At 40.4% G+C, this 21,683-nt stretch overlaps 1 long non-coding RNA gene across 1 annotated transcript; it reads left to right on the forward strand.

Moving 5' to 3' along the window:
• The first annotated feature begins 9,135 nt into the window (after positions 1 to 9,135).
• On the forward strand, positions 9,136 to 20,776 carry LOC106586427 (uncharacterized). Its single transcript, XR_014382624.1, has 4 exons — positions 9,136 to 9,476; positions 10,988 to 11,050; positions 11,156 to 11,226; positions 15,927 to 20,776. It is a non-coding gene; the product is annotated as an uncharacterized LOC106586427 (long non-coding RNA).
• Positions 20,777 to 21,683: the final 907 nt, after the last annotated feature.

Raw genomic sequence — 21,683 nt, forward strand, 5'->3', positions numbered from 1 at the left:
TCTAGTTACTGATTGACTGATAGATATTTGGCGCCTCTAAGCTCTGGGGCAACATAGCAGAAGGGCCCTTGAATACATAACACTGGGAAGTAGATGATACTACCAGCATCAACCAAAACCCAGATGAAGGCAGCCATCTGTCAAAACGTTGGTTAATTCATTAATAAATCAATTGGATCGGAGCAATAGAATGTGTGGCGACCTTCTTTTTCTTTCGAACTACCAGAATCATACCAATAGAGAGAAAGATACAGTATGTCATTTTAATATCACGTAACAAACGTCTTTCTCAGATGGTGCAGAACTTCACTGAGGAAACACGCTTTGTTATCAGAACTCTAAAAGGAAATATATTTCCCTCACTTAAATGCACAGAACCTTATGTAGATATGCAATTTTTATACTTATTAGATTTGTAAAAAAGACTAATAGTTTGTCCTTTTTGCAGATGAAAATAATGACGGCTACCCTGTGGCTCAGTTGGTAGAGCATGGTGTTTGCAACGCCAGGGTTGTGGGTTCGATTCCCACGGGGGGCCAGTACGATTTCTTTTTTTTTTTTATGTATGAAATGTATGTATTCACTACTGTAAGTTGCTCTGGATAAGAGTGTCTGCTAAATGACTAAAATGTCAATGTAAAAAAAATGTTGTGTTGAAGTTACTAGAGGAAAGTTCTGGAGTGAATTGTTTCAGATCACTGTCCAAGTGTCTGGAACCTATAGGGCTTGTTGAGGAGCATTAGACTTTGTATCATTAAATGGTGCAATTCTATAGATTGTTCATAGCTCGCCCCTATATATCATTTTTCTGTCCAAACAATGCAATAACAGTAAAAAGGCCCTTGAGACAGATTTTTTGTTTACTTTTGTATTTTTTAAATTAAGTTATTGATTCATTTTGATGAGTTTTAATGTAATTAGTTTGTAAAACATGGTTAATTATAAATACCTTTATTACTCCTGCAAAATTGACCTGTTTTTTAAGTCAATACTATGACAATCAATTTAAAATCACTCTTAAGTCATGTTTGTCAAATGTATCATGAAGTGCTGTTCAAAGAAATCCAAAATACTTTATACTACATTGTCCTTCCTTTGGTACAATCTATAGTTTTTGATTTGTTTGATGTAACGTATTAGAAGGCAAACATTATTTTCCGCGGTATCCGTACAGTAAATTGAGTGGGGACTGTGAGAGCGAAATTACAAGATTATGTTATAATACTGTTATTGCATCAAATTGTTGTTTTATGGAATCTAAGGGTGGTTCGTCGACCAGCCATCGTTATTATTCTATGCTTTCCTTATTAATACATTTTGAATAAAGTAATATCCTGTTTGGTGATTGACCGTCTCTCTTCATTATTGATTATAATTTCCATGACAGGACCAGCTGTTTTGTAGGGGTCACTGAAGTATTCATTCTCATATTCAAGATTTCATCTTCAAATGATCATATCTTTCCTACCCACATGGTTTGTGTTTATTCAAAAGCTCCTTGTTTGCAATACTAATGTTTCAAAAGTGACATAAAGTATTTTGTTTGCTTCGTACCACAATTGCTTTAACGATTTAAATATTTGAGCTCAAAGAATCCAGACAAATATTTCAGCCTCCAATACAGAACTACAGATAAGGCAAATTGCCAACTAATATAGATGTAATAGCTTTATAATGTTTAGCTAATGATTCTATTCTGCTTCTGTTATTTATCTCCCATTTTATGTAACATTTTATGTACAGCATATCAGTTCTTCCACATACCTGTCCTGAAATGTAAATGGATTAATATAGTCCAACATGTTAAGGAAAATATTACCGCCCCAATGTTTCAATTTCAATGAAAGACAATCGTATATTTGGACTTGACTGCGATGATGTGATTTCACTCTACATAAAATATTTTTCACTGCTCTGTACTATTCTTCTGAGTTCAGTTTACTATTCAATTAGAACAAAAAAACAATGTTTTAAGTGAGAAGTAGGATATTTGTCTGAAGCTGAAAAAGAAAAGAAATTCACATGAGCACTACAATGACTACTCCACCCATGCTCTTCCAAGGTTTTACAGCACACAGCTTTGGCCTACTACAGTAGCTACAGTGCCTTGCAAAAGTATTCAACCCCCTTGGCATTTCTCCTATTTTGTTGCATTACAACCTGTAATTTAAATTGATTTTTATTTGGATTTCATGTAATGGACATACACAAAATAGTCCAAATTGGTGAAATGGAAAAAAATACATGTTTCAAAAAATTCTACAAAATAAAAAACTGAAAAGTGGTGCGTGCATATGTATTCACCCCCTTTGCTATGAAGCCCCTAAATAAGATCTGGTGCAACCAATTATCTTCAGAAGTCACACAATTTGTTAAGGTCCACCTGTGTGCAATCTAAGTGTCACATGATCTGTCACATGATCTCAGTATATATACACCTGTTCTGAAAGGCCCCAGAGTCTGCAATACCATTACGCAAGGGGCACCACCAAGCAAGCGGCACCATGAAGACCAAGGGGCTCTCCAAACAGGTCAGGGACAAAGTTGTGGAGAAGTACAGATCAAGGTTGGGTTATAAAAAAATATCCAAAACCTTGAACCTCCCACGGAGCACAATTAAATACATTATTAAAAAATGGAAAGAATATGGCACCACAACAAACCTGCCAAGAGAGGGCCGCCCACCAAAACTCACGGACCAGGCAAGGAGGGCATTAATCAGAGAGGCAACAAAGAGACCAAAGATAACCCTGAAGGAGCTGCAAAGCTTCACAGCGGAGATTGGAGTATCTGTCCATAGGATCACTTTAAGCCGTACACTCCACAGAGCTGGGCTTTACAGAAGTGTCCAGAGAAAAGCCATTGGTTAAAGAAAAAAATAAGCAAACACGTTTGGTGTTCGCCAGAAGGCATGTGGGAGACTCCCAAAACGTATGGAAGAAGGTACTCTGGTCAGATGAGACTAAAATGTAGCTTTTTTGGCATCAAGGAAAACGCTATGTCTGGCGCAAACACAACACCTCTCATCACCCTGAGAACAACATCCCCACAGTGAAGCATGGTGGTGGCAGCATGATGCTGTGGGGATGTTTTTCATCGGCAGGGACTGGGAAACTGGTCAGAATTGAAGGAATGATGGATGTCGCTAAATACAGGGAAATTCTTGAGGGAAACCTGTTTCAGTCTTCCAGAGATTTGAGACTGGGACAGAGGTTCACCTTCCAGCAGGACAATGACCCCAAGCATACTGCTAAAGCAACACTTGAGTGGTTAAGGGGAAACATTTAAATGTCTTGGAATGGCCTAGTCAAAGCCCAGACCTCAATCCAATTGAGAATCTGTGGTATGACTTAAAGATTGCTGTACAACAGCGGAACCCATCCAACTTGAAGGAGCTGGAGCAGTTTTGCCTTGAAGAATGGGCAAAAATCCCAGTGGCCAGATGTGCCAAGCTTATAGAGACATACCCCAAGACACCTGCAGCTGTAATTGCTGCAAACGGTGGCTCTACGAAGTATTGACTTTGGGGGGTGAATAGTTAAGCACGCTCAAGTTTTCTGTCTGTCTTGTTTGCTTCACAAGAAAAAATATTTAGCATCTTCAAAGTGGTGGGCATGTTGTGTAAATCAAATGATACAAACCCCCAGGTTGTAAGGCAACAAAATAGGAAGAATGCCAAGGTGAATACTTTCACAAGCCACTGTATGTTGGTCTATTGTATATCAAACAAAATTGACAGACCGCCCCCAGGTGGTGAAGGTTGGAAACAACATCTCCACTTCGCTGATCCTCAACACTGGGGCCCCACAAGTGTGAGTGCTCAGCCTCCTCCTGTACTCCCTGTTCACCCATGACTGCGTGGCCATGCACACCTCCAACTCAATCATCAAGTTTGCAGACGACACAACAGTAGTAGGCTTGATTACCAACGATGAGACAGCCTATAGGGAGGAGGTGAGGGCCCTTGGAGTGTGGTGTCAGGAAAACAACCTCTCACTCAACGTCAACAAAACAAAGGAGAGTATTGTGGACAACAGGAAACAGCAGAGGGAGCACCCCTCTATCCACATCAACGGGACAGCAGTGGAGAAGGTGGAAAGTTTTAAGTTCCTCGGCGTACACATCACGGACATACTGAAATATTCCACCAACACAGACAGTGTGGGGAAGAAGGCGCTACAGCGCCTCTTCTACCTCAGGAGGCTGAAGAAATTTGGCTTGTCACCTAAAAACCCTCACAAACTTTAACAGATGCACAATTGAGAGCATCCTGTCGGGCTGTATCACCGCCTGGTAAGGCAACTGCACCGCCCACAACCGCAAGGCTCTCCAGAGGGTGGTGCGGTCTGCACAACGCATCACCGGGGGCAAACTACCTGCCCTCCAGGACACCTACAGCACCCAATGTCACAGGAAGGCCAAAAAGGACAACAACCACCTGAGCCACTGCCTGTTCACCCCAGTACCATCCAGAAGGCAAGGTCAGTACAGGTGCATCAAAACGGGGACATAGAGACTGAAAAACAGCTTCTATCTCAAGGCCATCAGACTGTTAAACAGCCATCACTAACACAGAGAGGCTGCTGCCTACATACAGACTTGAAATCATTGGCCACTTTAATAAATGGATCACTAGTCACTTTTAATAATGTTTACATATCTTGCATTACTTATCTCATATGTATATACTGTATTTTATACCATCTGTCGCTCTGTCATTGCTCATCCATATATTTATATGTATCTATTCTTATTCCATTCCTTTACTTAGATTTGTGTGTATTAGGTAGTTGTTGTGGAATTGTTAGATTACATGTTAGATATTGCTGCACTGTCGGAACTAGAAGCACAAGCATTTTGCTACACTCGCGATAACATCTGCTAACCATGTGTATGTGACCAATAACATTTGATTTGATTTATGTAGGTACCGTGGGATTCAAACCTTCTCAAACAGCCTAATTCATACTCTTATAGGAGGTGCTAACAACAATAATGTGATTTATACTGCATACAAGTTAAAGTATTGGATTATTGACACATCACACTAATCCCGTTCCACTACCGTTTCAAGCTTCTTTTAAATTATAGGAACGCAAGCCTAGATTTCCTGTATACTTACAAGACCATCATGCCACTGTAGTAATGTGGTGCCTGACTGTATTTCCTTGGGTCAGTAGGGGCCCATCATAACAGGTGGTGGTGTGTTGGGAGACTGACACTCATATATAGAGGTCTATAGAGGCTCTCTGCATTCCTGATTTTTGTAACTGTTTGCTTCTGTGTAATATTGACATAAGTGCAGAAACACTTGTTTTGCACACGTGGTCCTGTTTTATCAAAATGCTGTGCTAATCAATGGGCAGTTCATTACCTCTGTGAAATGAACATGTACACTGAACAAAAATATAAACGCAACATGTAATGTTTTGGTTCCATGTTTCATGAGCTGAAATAAAATATCCCAGAAATTTTACATATGCACAAAAAGCTTATTTCTCTCAAATGTTGTGCACAAATTTGTTTACATCCCTCTTAGTGAGCATTTTTCCTTTGCCAAGATAATCCATCCACCTGACAGGTGTGGCATATCAAGAAGCTGATTAAACAGCATGATCATTTCACAGGTGCACCTTGTGCTGGCAACAAACGGCCACTCTATGTGCAGTTTTGTCACATGACTACATTAAAAGATACAGTAGGCTACATAGGCCTATATATTTAAATCATATTGAAATCAATTTCATGTTCAATAAATGTAGATTTATTTTGCTAATTGTAGGCTATTGTATCTAATTTTTGCCTCAATTTCATGATGTGTAGGCCTAACAACATGTGCTCAATGATGTGCCAAATATTTGATTTAGTGCATAGCCTAAGCATTAGAATAATCTGCCTCAATATTTGCAGCCATAGATGATCATTTATTTCTAGGAGCTGATCCGTCGTATCTAATGTTAAGGTAAGATTTGAATGGAGAACACTGATCTGAGAGCAGTGCTGCCTTTCTTTGGATCCTATCAGTATCGACACATGCTTTAAAGACGCACTCATTGAACGATCTCTGTACGTGGTGTTTTGAGAAACGTGAGTTCTTCGACCGTTATAGAAACAATGAATCATTAAAATCGTCTGCACATCTATCACTCCAGTGTTTAATTGCTAAATTGTAATTACCACTACGGCCTATTTATTGCCTTACCTCCCTAATCTTACCTCATTTGCACACACTGTATATAGATGTTTTTCTATTGTGTTATTGACTGTATGTTTGTTTATTCCATGTATAACTCTGTGTTGTTGTTTGTGGCGCACTGCTCTGCTTTATCTTGGCCAGGTCGCCGTTGTAAATGAGAACTTGTTCTCAACTGGCCTACCTGGTTAAATAAAGGTGAAATAAAAAACACTTGTAAGCGTTCCATCGCTATTGGGAAAACGTGCCCTGGCTATTACGTCATAGACATGGCTATTTGCATTTATGCAAAACATATGGATTCTCCCTTTAAAGAGGGGAGGGGGGTGAAGTTTTGTTTCTGCTGAAATGCTCTGAATTTGTAAGGAGGAAACTGAGGATACTGAGGAAAGGGACTGCCCAGAGGAGACAGACAGCGAAGCCCACCCCGCGCGCAGTTTCAGTATAATGTAACACATCATCTTTTAAAATACCTATTTTAACTAAGTCTTTGAAAATCTTTTGTATTTCTATATTAGTGTTGCATTGAATTTGTGCACAACAATTTCTTATTGTTTTACACTAATTCAGTTAAATCAGATGTTTGCCATCAGACTGTCTTCTCCATGAGTTTAGCTATTTGTATGTCTTCTGTATCCTTCCAGATCTTTCTCCTCCTTTTGACAAAATCTATTCAGCACTGACTAGTATAAACCTAATTTTGCTTACTGGGTTCAGATCTTTGGGAACACACTGAAAAGTAACTTGACACTGTCAGTAAACTCAAATTTGGATTAAAATGGCATGAAGCCAGCTACAGTGTCTAGCCAGTTTGACTGTAAAAAATCTGGTTTAGTGGTGTGGTTCTCGATAACGGCTGGACAGATCATAACGAGAGGAGGGGAGTGTGTTGTGTACCTCCAAGTTAATTTTCACATTTTCATCGACATTGGTGTTTTATTGGCTTACTGTAGATATGATGGTAGGGAGATTTTAATATAGAGCTTCAACCAATGCCAAATGACTAAAATGATGGCATGTGTTATAAACAAAAGAATCTCAATGCATTTAATATAGATTAGATTTACAACAAACTGCAGGTCCAACTACTAAAACCACAAGTCAGGGTGCACTTGTATAACACAGGAGTTGTGAAAGAGTAGGTGGATGGTCTAAGGCAGTGGTGGGCAAATGTTGGCCCCCTTTTGTAGGCCAGTGGACCAATTGCGGAAAAAATAGTTTTTTGTTTTATGTTAGATGGGGGGGGGGGGTTATGTTAGGAACTCAGTCAGGGTCTCACCTACTGGTTGAGAGTTAGAATAATAGAATACACAAGGTGCAATTTTGAAATTTGGTTGTGCATCAGCATTCACTCAATTGCCCATGTCAGCATTTTTGTTTTTAGATTGGTAAATTAGTCTACCGGCCAGCTATCTAACCTTGTAGTAAGCATGGTTGAATTACCGACCGGGGTGAGGCGCATTGATAATCTGCTATCATAATAAAAACTGCAAACATTTGATGCCACCCTATGACAAAATGTGTAGAATTTGCTGGAAATTAGCTGTAAAACCGTACATTTTTCTCTCCGCCCCATGGCAAAATTTGTAGAATTGCCGGAAATGAACTTTAAAACAAAAAATAAATGTTGCTCGCAAAGTAGGTGGGGGGTCTGTTATGCAGACCCACGAGCCACTGCGACCCCTCATGGTGAGTTCTGTTTTTCAGTGGCCCCCACCCCCATCAAAGATGCCCATCCCTGGTCTAAGGGCACTCATTAGGTATCGTGATGTTGACTATTCACTGTTTTCTTCACCCCTGACACAACCTCCCAGTTCCTCTGTAGCAGTGAGGTCAGTCTGGTCACAAGGGGTACAGAGAGAGGGAGTACCAGAACCAGACAACTTGGTAACAATGCCACTTTGTGTAGGACCGGCCAGCGTTTCTCAACCTTTTCCGTTCCGGGGTCCACCAAAACACTATCAAAAGCTCTTGAGGACCACCATAAAATATCTAGTCTGTCAAATTTACTCCATTTTATTAGTGAATGTGACAGATTAAAGGCTTACTATTATTATTGTAATAAACATTTTGCATTGTGAAAAACAATGTAAAATTGCTTATACCATTTAATACTCCTAGCTGTTTTTACATTTTTTTTTATATAAATTCGCTGGGCTACAGTAACAATTTGTACTTGATGATCCATTTACACTACTCATTGGTGTTTTACATTACGTGTATGAAGTATTTATAACGTTATCACCATAGAATTACATACAGAGTAAATTATAGGATCTATGGTTATTACAGAGTATTCCAGGACTGCATTTGTAGTCGCAAAACATAGTTCAAATTACTCATACGATCAGGTTTAATGGTATGTTATTGAGCAGCATACAGTAGGCTGTCCTCTCACCAACTTCCCCAACTTGTTTTTCAGCTTCGTCCTGCATGCCTGTCCTGTAGCTGGTTAGGATCCTGTGGCCAGGGTAGGAGGACTAAGAATGATCCACAATAATGGTCTGAGCTTTCAGCTTCAAGGTTGTAGGCTATGTTTGCTGGGTTTGTCTGCATTTGAATACATTTCAAGTAGATCCCTACTCTGGATTTCCATATCATTTGTGTAGAGAAAAGGGATAGGGCACAGTACACCTTTCAAGTGTATTATTCTTATGTATGGGATAGGCATGGTATACATTGTCAACAAAATGCTTACTTGCAGGTTCCTTCTCGACAATACAACAACAATAAGAAATAGTCAAAAATAACAATATTAACTTAAAGTACAGGTCTACATCATGGACATATCCTCTCCTTCAACTCAGCAGCACAGATGAAAAAGAGAAGACAGAGAGAGGGCCACTTCGGACTATTGGGATAAACCCCAAGTGAAGTTTAGTTTCAGCTGAAATGCCCGGAATGTTTAAGGAGGAAACTGAGGAAAGGGATTTCCCAGAGAAGACAGCTAAAGCCCACCCCCGCACGCAGTTCCAGTATTACACATAATCGTTTAAAATAACTATTTTAACAAAGTCTTTGAAAATCGTTCAGATTTCTATAATAGTGTTACATTGAATTTGTCAACAACAACTTCATATTGTTTTACACTAATTCAGTGAAGTCAGATGTTTGCCATCAGACCGCCCTCTCCGTGATTTTATTTGTGTCTTCTGCATCCTTCCAGATCTTTCTCCTCCTTTCGACAAAATCTTTTCAGCACCGGACCATCGTTTCTTCTCACCACAAAGACCAGCAAACTATGTAATGTTGAAAGCTGTCATCAAAGCTATAATCATGAGTGGTAAGTTTGCATTACGTTTTACATTATAATAAAGCATCCAATATAATTATAATTTACATAAAATATGTTTTATGTTCAGTCTGATATCAGTCAAAAGTTTGGACACACCTACTCATTCAAGGGTTTTTCTTGATTTTTTTACTATTTTCTACATTGTAGAATAATAATGAAGACATCTAAACTATTAAATAACACATATGGGGAATACAACTTTTCCAGAAGAGTCAGACAGCTAAAGTCCACCCCCGCATGCCATTTTTTTCAGTATAACACATACTCATTTAAGATACCTATTTCAACTAAGTCTTTGAAAATATGTAATATTTCTGTACTAGTGTTCAATTTAATTGGTTTGCAAAGATTTGCTATTGTTTTACGCTATAATTAAGCAAAGTCAAAAGCTTGACAAATAGCCTACAGACCGCCCTCCCCATCTTCCGCAATTTTAGGTTTATTCTCTTTTCGACTTAATCTAACTCTTTCCACACCGACCATCGTTTCTGTTTACCAGTGAGAACGGCAAACTATTTCATGTTGCTGTCAGGAAAGCTATAATAATGAAACTTTGCGGTTTAACGTAACGTTATAGGCTACATAGACAACGTTTTATATTATAAAATATGTTCAGTCTGAAGTATTGAACACCTCTCGCAGTTATGCTATACATTATCCGGATATTACATACATTTCTATAGTTAATGCCATTAAAACGCCTATTTGAACCGATTTTCGTGCATTATAAAAATCAATGACATGATGCATATTATTAAACTTGAGAAGCCTAACATATAAAGCCTAAACTATAATAAAAGTGGTGGCCTACACTACTTTTTAAATAATTAAAGCCTCAACACTCTTAGTTAAATAATTAACGCTTCAACACTCTTAGTTCGTGTTTCAGCCAAGATGCAGCCCTGCCACACTTGCTATAAAAGTGAGAAATGGGTCTGGAGAAATGTAACCACTCTCAAATTGATAGATAGAGCTGGTATGGATGCAATGATTGACAGCCCATGAGATCAACATGTTTACACATATTTTGAACAAGAAGGCAGTTTGTTTACATGGGCCTAAATTATATATTTTAAGAATCAATTAATCTTAATTGAAATGACTACTGAACAGCAGTTAAGATTGTATTTCTGTTACATGGTATTTACTTGGTACTTAGAAATGACATGGTAAAAGTAATGCATTTTTTAAATCAGATGTACATTTGCGGTTTTGTCTGTTCTCTCCTGCACCACCTGATTTTCACAACCACATCTTGCCTTATACAGAGTGGCTGCTATAGTAGGCATTCAGAGACTGAATCCAAACTGAATTGCTTCATTTCACTTTTGTTTCACTTCATGATTTAATATATGAATTGAACTGGTTGTGTCTGTAATGAGGGGCATTTAAGCGATTGGATCAGCGAGTGCGCCACACCTTGGTTACAATGTTTGTGGTGGTATCTTTAGACAGTTTCACAGTAATATAATCTACCCCTCCTGGTTTTATGTTTACAGCATGTTGCAGCAACACAGCAGCACAGCAGTTATGCGGAAATGGTGAAGACAGAAAACAAAGTGGTAAATCACGGTTTTTGTTTAATGGTATTTCTCTCTGGCTTATTCAATGGGTGACTGACTGTATTGCATTTCATGTGCTGAACTATTTTTCAATTTTTCCATCAGTTTGACTGAGAAACCAGTTCAGTGACAAGGATCCAAAGGATTTCAGTAAGGCTGAACAAGTCCAAATGGAGGTATTTAATATCTAATTCATAACAAGAATAAGAATAATATTTACTGTACCAGTTTAACTTTTTTCTGCTTACTACATGATTTCATATGTGTTATTTCATAGTTATGATGTCATCACTATTATTCTACAATGTTGAAAATAGTAAAAATAAAGAAAAAACCTTGAATGAGTATATACACTACTGTTCAAAAGTTTGGGGTCACTTAGAAATGTCCTTGTTTTTTAAAGAAAAGCTATTTTTTTGTCCTTTTAAAATCACATCAAATTGACCAGAAATACAGTGTAGAACTGTTTAATGTTGTAAATGACTATTGTAGCTGGAAACTGCAGATTTGTAATGGAATATCTACATAGGCATACAGAGGCCCATTTATCAGCAACCATCACTCCTGAGTTCCAATGGCACGTTGTGTTAGCTAATCCAAGTTTATCATTTTAAAAGGCTAATTGATCATTAGAAAACCCTTTTGCAATTATGTTAGCACAGCTGAAAACTGTTGTCCTGATAAAATAAGCAATAAAATTGGCCTTTGTGGGTTTGATTACAGGCTCAAAATGGCCAGAAACAATGTACTTTCTTCTGAAACTCGTCAGTCTATTATTGTTCTGAGAAATGAAGGCTATTGTGTCCGTGAAATTGGCAAGAAACTGAAGATCTCGTACAACGCTGTGAACTACTCCCTTCACAGAACAGCGCAAACTGGCTTTAACCAGAATAGAAATAGGAGTGGGAGGCCCCGGTGCCCAACTGAGCAAGAGGACAAGTACATTAGAGAGTCTAGTTTGAGAAACAGATGCCTCACAAGTCCTCAACTGGTAGCTTCATTAAATAGTACCCGCAAAACACCAGTCTCAACGTCAACAGTGAAGAGGAGACTCCGGGATTCTGGCCTTCTAGGCAGAGTTCCTCTGTCCAGTGTCTGTGTTCTTTTGCCCATCTTAATCTTTTCCTTTTATGGGCCAGTCTGAGATATGGCTTTTTCTTTGCAACACTGCCAACAAGGCCAGCATCTCGGAGTCGCCTCTTCACAGTTGACATTGAAACTGGTGTTTTGCGGATACTATTTAATGAAGATACCAGTTGAGGACTTGTGAGGCATCTGCTTTTTTTTGCTTATCTTTCAAAAACAAGGAAATGTCTATGTGTGTGTGTGTGTATAAACTCAGCAAAAAAATAAACATCCTCTCAATGTCAACTGCGTTTATTTTCAGCATACAAATATTTACACATGTTAAGTATGAACATAAGTTTCAACAACTGAGACATAACCACAGACATGTGACTAACAGAAATGGAATAATGTGTCCCTGAACAAAGGGGGGGTCAAAATCAAAAGTAACAGTCAGTATCTGGTGTGGCTACCAGCTGCATTAAGTACTGCAGTGCATTTCCTCCTCATGGACTGCACCAGATTTGCCAGTTCTTGCTGTGAGATGTTACCCCACTCTTCCACCAAGGCACCTGCAAGTTCCCGGACATTTCTGCGGGAATGGCCCTAGCCCTCACCCTCCGATCCAACAGGTCCCAGACGTGCTCAATGGGATTGAGATCCGGGCTCTTCGCTGGCCATGGCAGAACACTGACATTCCTGTCTTGCAGGAAATCACGCACAGAACGAGCAGTATGGCTGGTGGCATTGTCATGCTGGAGGGTCATGTCAGGATGAGCCTGCAGAAAGGGTACCACATGAGGGAGGAGGATGTCTTCCCTGTAACGCACAGCGTTGAGATTGCCTGCAATGACAACAAGCTCAGTCCGATGATGCTGTGACACACCGCCCCAAACCATGATGGACCCTCCACCTTCAAATCGATCCTGCTCCAGAGTACAGGCTTCGGTGTAACGCTCATTCCTTCGACGATAAACGCGAATCCGACCATCACCCCTGGTGAGACAAAACCGCGACTCGTCAGTGAAGAGCACTTTTTGCCAGTCCTGTCTGGTCCAGCGACGGTGGGTTTGTGCCCATAGGTGACGTCGTTGCCGGTGATGTCTGGTGAGGACCTGCCTTACAACAGGCCTACAAGCCCTCAGTCCAGCCTCTCTCAGCCTTTTGCGGACAGTCTGAGCACTGATGGAGGTATTGTGCATTCCTGGTGTAACTCGGGCAGTTGTTGTTGCCATCCTGTACCTGTCCCGCAGGTGTGATGTTCGGATGTACCGATCATGTGCAGGTGTTGTTACACGTGGTCTGCCACTGCGAGGACGATCAGCTGTCCGTCCTGTCTCCCTGTAGCGCTGTCTTAGGCGTCTGACAGTATGGACATTGCAATTTATTGCCCTGGTCACATCTGCAGTCCTCATGCCTCTTTGCAGCATGCCTAAGGCACGTACACGCAGATGAGCAGGGACCCTGGGCATATTTCTTCTGGTGTTTTTCAGAGTCCATAGAAAGGCCTCTTTAGTGTCCTAGGTTTTCATAACTGTGACCTTAATTGCCTACCGTCTGTAAGCTGTTAGTGTCTTAACGACCGTTCCACAGGTGCATGTTCATTAATTGTTTATGGTTCATTGAACAAGCATGGGAAACGGTGTTTAAACCCTTTACAATTAAGATCTGTGAAGTTATTTGAATTTTTACAAATTGTCTTTGAAAGACAGGGTCCTGAAAAAGGGACGTTTCTTTTTTTGATGAGTGTATATATATATATATATATATATATATATATATATATATATATATATATATATAATCTCAAATAAAATATATACAGTTGAAGTCGAAAGTTTACATAAACTTAGGTTGGAGTCATTAAAACTCGTTTTTCAACCACTCCACAAATTTCTTGTTAACAAAGTATAGGTTTGGCAAGTTGGTTAGGACATCTACTTTGTGCATGACACAAGTTATTTTTCCAACAATTGTTTACAGACAGATTATTTCACTTATAATTTACAGTATCACAATTCCAGTGGGTCAGAAGTTTACATTCACTAAGTTGACTGTGCCTTTAACCAGCTTGGAAAATTCCAGAAAATGATGTCATGGCTTTAGAAGCATCTGATAGGCTAATTGACATCATTTGAGTCAATTGGAGGTGTACCTTTGGATGTATTTTAAGGCCTACCTTCAAACTCAGTGTCTCTTTGCTTTACATCATGGGAAAATCAAAAGAAATCAGCCAAGAACTCAGAAAATAATTGTAGACCTCCACAAGTCTGGTTCATCCTTGCGAGCAATTTCCAAACGCCTGAAGGTACCACATTCATCTGTACAAACAATAGTACGCAAGTATGAACACCATGGGACCACACAGCCGTCATACCGTTCAGGAAGGATATGCGTTCTGTCTCTTAGAGATGAACGTACTTTGGTGCGAGAAGTGCAATTCAATCCCAGAACAATAGCAGAGGACCTTGTGAAGATGCTGGAGGAAACAGTAAAGTATCTATATCCACAGTTAAACAAGTCCTATATCGACATAACCTGAAAGGCCGCTCAGCAAGGAAGAAGCCACTGCTCCAAAACCACCATAAAAAAGCCAGACTATGGTTTACAACTGCACATGGGGACAAAGATCGTACTTTTTGGAGAAATGTCCTCTAGTCTGATGAAACAAAAATAGAACTGTTTGGCCATAATGACCATCGTTATGTTAGGAGGAAAAAGGGGGAGGCTTGTAAGCCGAAGAATACCATCCCAACCGTGAAGCACGGGGGTGGCAGCATCATGTTGTGGGGGTGCTTTGCTGCGGGGGGACTAGTGTACTTCACAAAATAGATGGCATCATGAGGGAGGAAATTATGTGGATATATTGTAGCAACATCTCAAGACATCAGTCAGGAAGTTAAAGCTTGGTCGCAAATAGGTCTTCCAAATGGACAATGACCCCAAGCATACTTCAAAGTTGTGGCAAAATGGGTTACGGGGCAAGCTTAAGCCAAAATGGCTTAAGGCCAAATGGCTTAAGGGCAAGCCCTGACCTCAATCCTATAGAACATTTGTGACCAGAACTGAAAAAGCGTGTGCGAGCAAGGAGGCCTACAAACCTGACTCACTTACACCAGCTCTGTCAATAGGAATGGGCCAAAATTCCCCCAACTTATTGTGGGAAGCTTGTGGAAGGCTACCCGAAACGTTTGACCCAAGTTAAACAATTTAAAGGCAATGCTACCAAATACTAATTGAGTGTATGTAAACTTCTGACCCACTGGGAATGTGATGAAAGAAATAGAAGCTGAAATAAATCATTCTCTCTATTACTGACCTAAGACAGGGAATGTTTACTAGGATTAAATGTCACGAATTGTGAAAAACTGAGTTTAAATGTATTTGGCTAAGGTGTATGTAAACTTCCGACTTCAACTGTATATTTACACTACCGGTCAAAAGTTTGAGAACACCTACTCATTCAAGGGTTTGTATTTATTTTACTATGTTCTACATTGTAGAATAATAGTGAAGACATCACAACTATGAAATAACACGTATGGAATCATGTAGTAACCAAAAAAGTGTTAAAGTGTATAAAATATATTTTATATTTGAGATTCATCAAATAGCCACCCTTTGCCTTAATGACAGCTTTGCCCACTCATTACAGTAGTATACACATCTGTTATGTATGGCTTGTGGGGAGAACTGAATATGCGCTAAAACACCAACAAATGTTGAGTAAACCTGCTCAATTGTGAACGATTTTGTTGTTAACATCTATACGGCTTATGAATTTCAATCAAACCAGCCTATTTTTTTTCAGAATGAAGAGGAAGGCAAACCAACTGACCTGCCAGATGAGATTAAGGATTGGAATAAACATCACGTGAAACAATGGGCTCTCAACGAGGCTTGTGTGGATGGTGAATTTGCAGATATCTTGTTTCAGCAGAACATTAATGGGCCTAGTCTTTTACTTTTAGAAAAATCTGATTTACTAGGGGTGGGTGTCACACTGGGGCCTGCAAAGTTGATCATTCATAAGAGGGATGAACATTTGAAATTTAAGAAAGAGCAGTTGAGTAGCCCAACAACAAATCAGTCTGGGAGACCGTGCAAGCCGTACCCTTTTCATCGACACCATGATGCCTGCAGATACAAGGTGAACAGCGTTCTTGATGTAACAGAATCAGGTGCATCAGACTATATTGAACCCTGTCATGAATATAAAGCATACATCCATATGTCAGAGGCAGCTGTGGAGAGCAAAATGAACAAGTTCACTGAAGAGGTTATTCGATTTGCAGCAGCCTGCATGAATAGCCGCACTAATGGCACCATACATTTTGGAGTTGGTGACAAGCCAGACTTTGTTCATGGACAAGTTTTGGGAGTTAGCGTAATGGACAAAGAGGCATATGTCAATGCTCTACCAAAAGCCATTGAGGGTAATTTTGAATATAAACATATCCAGACAGCCAAGATGTGCATCAAACCACCTCGATTTGTTGAGGTTCTCAATCCTGATATGACATCATCAGAGAAATATGTGATAGAAGTGGACATCGTGCCAGACTTTGTGATCTGTCAAGAGAACATCTATCACGTTTTCAGCTTGAAGACAAGGAAATTAAAGAGGAAGTCCAAAAACAAAGAAACAGAGAAAGAAGAGAAAAAACGATTCTTCATTCGTGATCACAGCAGCAGCAGGGATCTCCTTGCACTAACCACTTCTGCCAAGCGTAAGGAAGAATACAATAGGTTTGTCGACAATGTGTCACAGCTGTCACAGCTAAGAAAACAAGCAGAGGAAAATCGCCTTAGTGTGGTTAAAAGTAGTGTCCAGGGCTCCAGACTAAGTGAAATGATAACAGGTGGATCCCAATCCTTAGACAAGTCCCACTTCGAGCGGTATTTGATAGTGACCAACAAATCACATTTAGTTCATTTGGAATCCCTGGGATTTATTCCTGAACTGAACCCAACTGCTGTTTTGGACTTTGACCCTGAGTCGACAAAACATGGATTGATGAAGCACTTTGAAGACCAGAGTACAATAAATGTCCACTTGCCAGTACAATATAAAATCACAGAGGCTGTCGAAGACATTGCTAGCAAGCTAAAACTGACTCGAAACACCAGCTGGATCCTCTGCAATGGGGGTATCGAAAAAGAGATACCTTCAGATGTAGATGAATGGTTAATAGAGAAAGGAGCGTCTGTACGAAATGTGATTTCATTCCTTTGCCGGAAAGATGTGCTACCACACAAGAGATTCCTGGTTATTTTCATATTGCTGTCTACTGTGAGTGAGAACATGGACCCTCTACTTGAGACATTCAGCACATTCTGGCAGGAGCTCAGAGGAACAGAGCAAATACTTTGCATCTGTGAAAATGAAGAAGCATTCACCTGCTGGAGGGACCTGATTAAATCCCGCTATGGATTAGACATTAAAACAAGATCAATCTATGAGCTCAGTTTTGCTGAGGTTAACGGCACCGTCCTCAGCCTGTGGTCAGACAACCGGAAATCCAGCCGTTTCCTACCCTGTGGAGGAGGCAGCAAAGTGATGTTAAAAAAGAAAGAAGAGGGCAGCCTGGACATCCTGAATATTCTGTGTGTGAATCAGTGTGAGGGAGGAAATGAAGATAAGGCCCTCATACAGGAGAAGTTCTACAAAGGAGGAAAGGTGTCATGGTGGAACTTCTATTTCTCTGAGCAGCCAGGATCCATGCCATTCATCAAACGGGACAAGTTCGACTTCATCATGAACACTGTCCTACCAGCTTTGAGCTCTTTGAAAAAAGCTTGTGTGACCTTCAAACTTTTGCATGTCCCAGGATGTGGTGGAACTACACTAGCCATGCATATATTATGGGCACTGAAAGACAAGTTCCGTTGTGCTGTTCTGAGGGACAGAACCGCTGATCATGTTGTTGTTGCCGAGCAGGTGGTCAAGCTACTGATGTATGAGACAACAGAACAATCGTCCCGGATTCCTGTGTTGCTCATGCTAGATGACTTTGAGGAGATGGATGACGCATATGATTTGCAGCAGCTCATTGAGAAGGAATGTGTCAAGAAGGACATTGGATCTAGGTCCCCGCAGGTCATTCTACTCAATTGCATGAGGGCTGAGTCTTGGGAGAAGACTGAATCAACTGAAGACACTGTGTTCATTGGCAATAACCTCTCTGAATTGGAGCAGAGGCAGTTTGAGAAAAAACTGGAGGAGATTGAGAAGACCTACAAGAATGCAGACACATTCTACGCTTTCATGATCATGAAGAAGAACTTTTCACCCGAGTATATACAGGGTGTGGCTCGAAACACCCTAAAGAGCTTCAACATGAATCACAAACATGCACAACTCATTGCTGTTCTGGTCTTGTTGAATGTCTACTGCAAGGGTGCAACACTCTCAGTCTCTCTCTGTGAAGAGTTTCTTGGCCTCCAGACCAAGCCACATAGTGGATCCGCCGATGTTAAGGTTGGATTTGGGAAGTTTTCCACTCTAGTGACCTGCTGCACAGAGGAGGCTAAGGTTGTATTCGAGGCAGTGAGAATGATCCACTCAAGCATGGCCGTGCACTGTTTGAAGGAGCTTACAACCACATACAGTGTAACCAAAGCTGAGATCACTGATCTACTGCTCAACACAGACATGCTTTATGAGTGCATACAGGGCAAAGATAAACTCATGAAGGATGTTCACACCATGTTAGTGAAAAGACATCACTCAGTCAAGGGTGAAGATTCTCAGTTTTCACCTCTCATCCAGGATATTGCAAAGGAAACACCAGGTGTTGAAGAAAATGTGCTATTCAATGCAGCCAAGCGCTTTGAAAAAGATGCTGTCATCTCTCAGCTTCTTGCCAGATACCAATACCTGAAGAAAAGGGATTTCAGGGAGGCAAAGGCCTGGGCAAAGAAAGCGAAAGATCTTTCCAGAGATAACTCCTACATTTCTGACACATCTGCACAAGTGATCAAGCATGAGCTAAAGAGTGCAATACAAAGTGACAAAGATCCCATGAAGCCTGAAAAGCTCAAAGGCTATCTTAGAATGGCCCAGTCAGCAACAGAGGCCTTCAGGGATACACAGGAAATTGCAAAGAAGGAGGCTACTCTGAGAGTACAAAACAAGAGAGACAACAGCCCTTTCAACACTGCAGGTTGCCTTGGAGAAATCCAGGTTGCGGTCATCATCATCGAAATACTGGAAAAATGTCCAGTGTTTTCTTTAGGCAATGTCCGTCATGACATTCTGAGTGAAGTTCTCTCTGGCAGATTTACAATCCAAGATGTTGCGAGGAAAGATTCCAGACATCACAAACATGCCTTGTATTACGACATTCTCCGTGAATTTGAAGATCTTCTGTACAACCTCAGACATCGCATGAAGAGGCATTTTGATTTTCTTGACAGCTTTCATGTCAATTTGGGTTCCAGATTCACCCTGAAAGACAGTCGAGAGGAAAGAACTCGACAGGAGCTCTTCCGATGCTTTCAGCTATACAGTGACCTCTTTTGCATGATGGATTCCACAGAATTGATTAAAAACAAGAACCTGAGCATCATGCTCCAAATTCACAAGGCAAGGCAATTTTTGGAGATGAGAAAAGCTGATACTTACTCTGGGATTCTAAATTGTCTCTCTAATGGTACCCAACCTGACATGATGGTAAAGACAGTCCGGCAGTATGACTTCATTCTGAGTAAAAATCCTAAAAGTAGTGTTAGAGAAAATGTCAATTTCATCTATGCCAATGTTGTGCTAAGCTGTGTCAAACCTGAATCTCAACAACTTCACCCGTATCAGACCCTCATTGATATTCTTTGCCAAATTCTTGAAGGCCAAATCCCTTATGGAGAAACCTTGGCATTGCACTTCATTGCTGTAGCTCTGTTGTGGCCACAACAGATCTTTCTGTCACAAACTGAAGAGTCTCAGAAGTTTGGAAGCTATGTGTCACAGATTAGGACATCATTCTGTAACGAGATGAAATCTGTGTTGAATGGAAAGTCGCCTGTTGTCCATTTCTTTTTGGGGAAGAAACAGGGCTATGACCGTCTTATCCACCTTGGAGAACTTGAGAGGTGTGTAAGCCCACAAGAAAACTTTGCTTCGCTCTGGGAAAATGGCAAAATATGGAAGCACGAGACGGTCAAGGAGCTCCTTTGCAGGGTGACAGGATGGGTACAAAGAAAATTAATTAGGACAGATACCTGGAGCACAGGCTCAAAGATTGAAGTCATTCCAATGTTCAAAAGCCAGCTTTGTGGAAAATTGGAGGGAGACAAAGTGTCTTTTGTCATTGGTTTCTCAATGAAGGGCCCACTGGCTTACGACATATATTGAACATCCAGAACAACATAACTGATGCAATCCCGGCTGAGTCTTAAAAATTGGTTCAACATTGAATCCTATTATAAACCTACTGTTATTATTAACTAACACTCACACTTTACCCCCCCCCCCCCCTTTTAGATCTGACTTTGCTGATAACTACTTTGAGGAAAATTTTACTGACTGTGATATGTGGTTGTCTCATCTAGCTATTTTAAGATCAATGTATTAATTGTGTCTGCTACATGACTAAAATGTACACTACCGGTCAAAAGTTTTATAACACCTACTCATTCAAGGGTTTTTCTTTATTTTTACTACTTTCTACATTGTAAAATAATAGTGAAGACATCAAAACTCTGAAATAACACATATGGAATCATGTAGTAACCAAAAAAAGTATTAAACAAATCAAAATATATTTTATATTTGAGATTCTTCAAATAGCCACCCTTTGCCTTGATGACAGCTTTGCACACTCTTGGCATTCTCTCAACCAGCTTCATGAGGAATACTTTCCCAACAGTCTTGAAGGAGTTCCCACATATGCTGAGCACTTGTTGGTTGCTTTTCCTTCACTCTGCGGTCTGATGCAGCACTCCATCACTCTCCTTCTTGGTCAAATATCCCTTACACAGCCTGGAGGTATGTTGAGTCGTTGTCCTGTTGAAAAACAAATGATAGTCCCACTAAGCCCAAACCAGATGGGATGGCGTATCGGTGCAGAATGCTGTGGTAGGCATGCTGGTTAAGTGTGCCTTGAATTCTAAATAAATCACAGACGGAGTCATCAGCAAAGCACCCCTACACCATAACACCTCCTCCTCCATGCTTTACGGTGGGAAATGCACATGCGGAGATCATCTGTTCACCCACACCGCGTCTCACAAAGACACGGTGGTTGGAACCAAAAATATCCAATTTGGACCAAAGGACAAATTTACACTAGTCTAATGTCCATTGCTCATGTTTTTTGGCCCAAGCATGTCTCTTCTTATTATTAGTGTCCTTTAGTAGTGGTTTCTTTCAATTCGACCATGAAGGCCTGATTCACACAGTCTCCTCTGAACAGTTGATGTTGAGATGTGTCTGTTACTTGAACTCTGTGAAGCATTTATTTGGGCTGCAATTTCTGAGGCTGGTAACTCTAATGAACTTATCCTCTGCAGCAGAGGTAACTCTGGGTCTTCCTTTCCTATGGCGGTCCTCATGAGAGCCAGTTTCATG

This window comes from Salmo salar, chromosome 25, assembly GCF_965601325.2.
Source record: "Salmo salar chromosome 25, fSalSal1, whole genome shotgun sequence".
In the NCBI taxonomy this organism is placed as follows: Eukaryota; Metazoa; Chordata; class Actinopteri; order Salmoniformes; family Salmonidae; genus Salmo; species Salmo salar.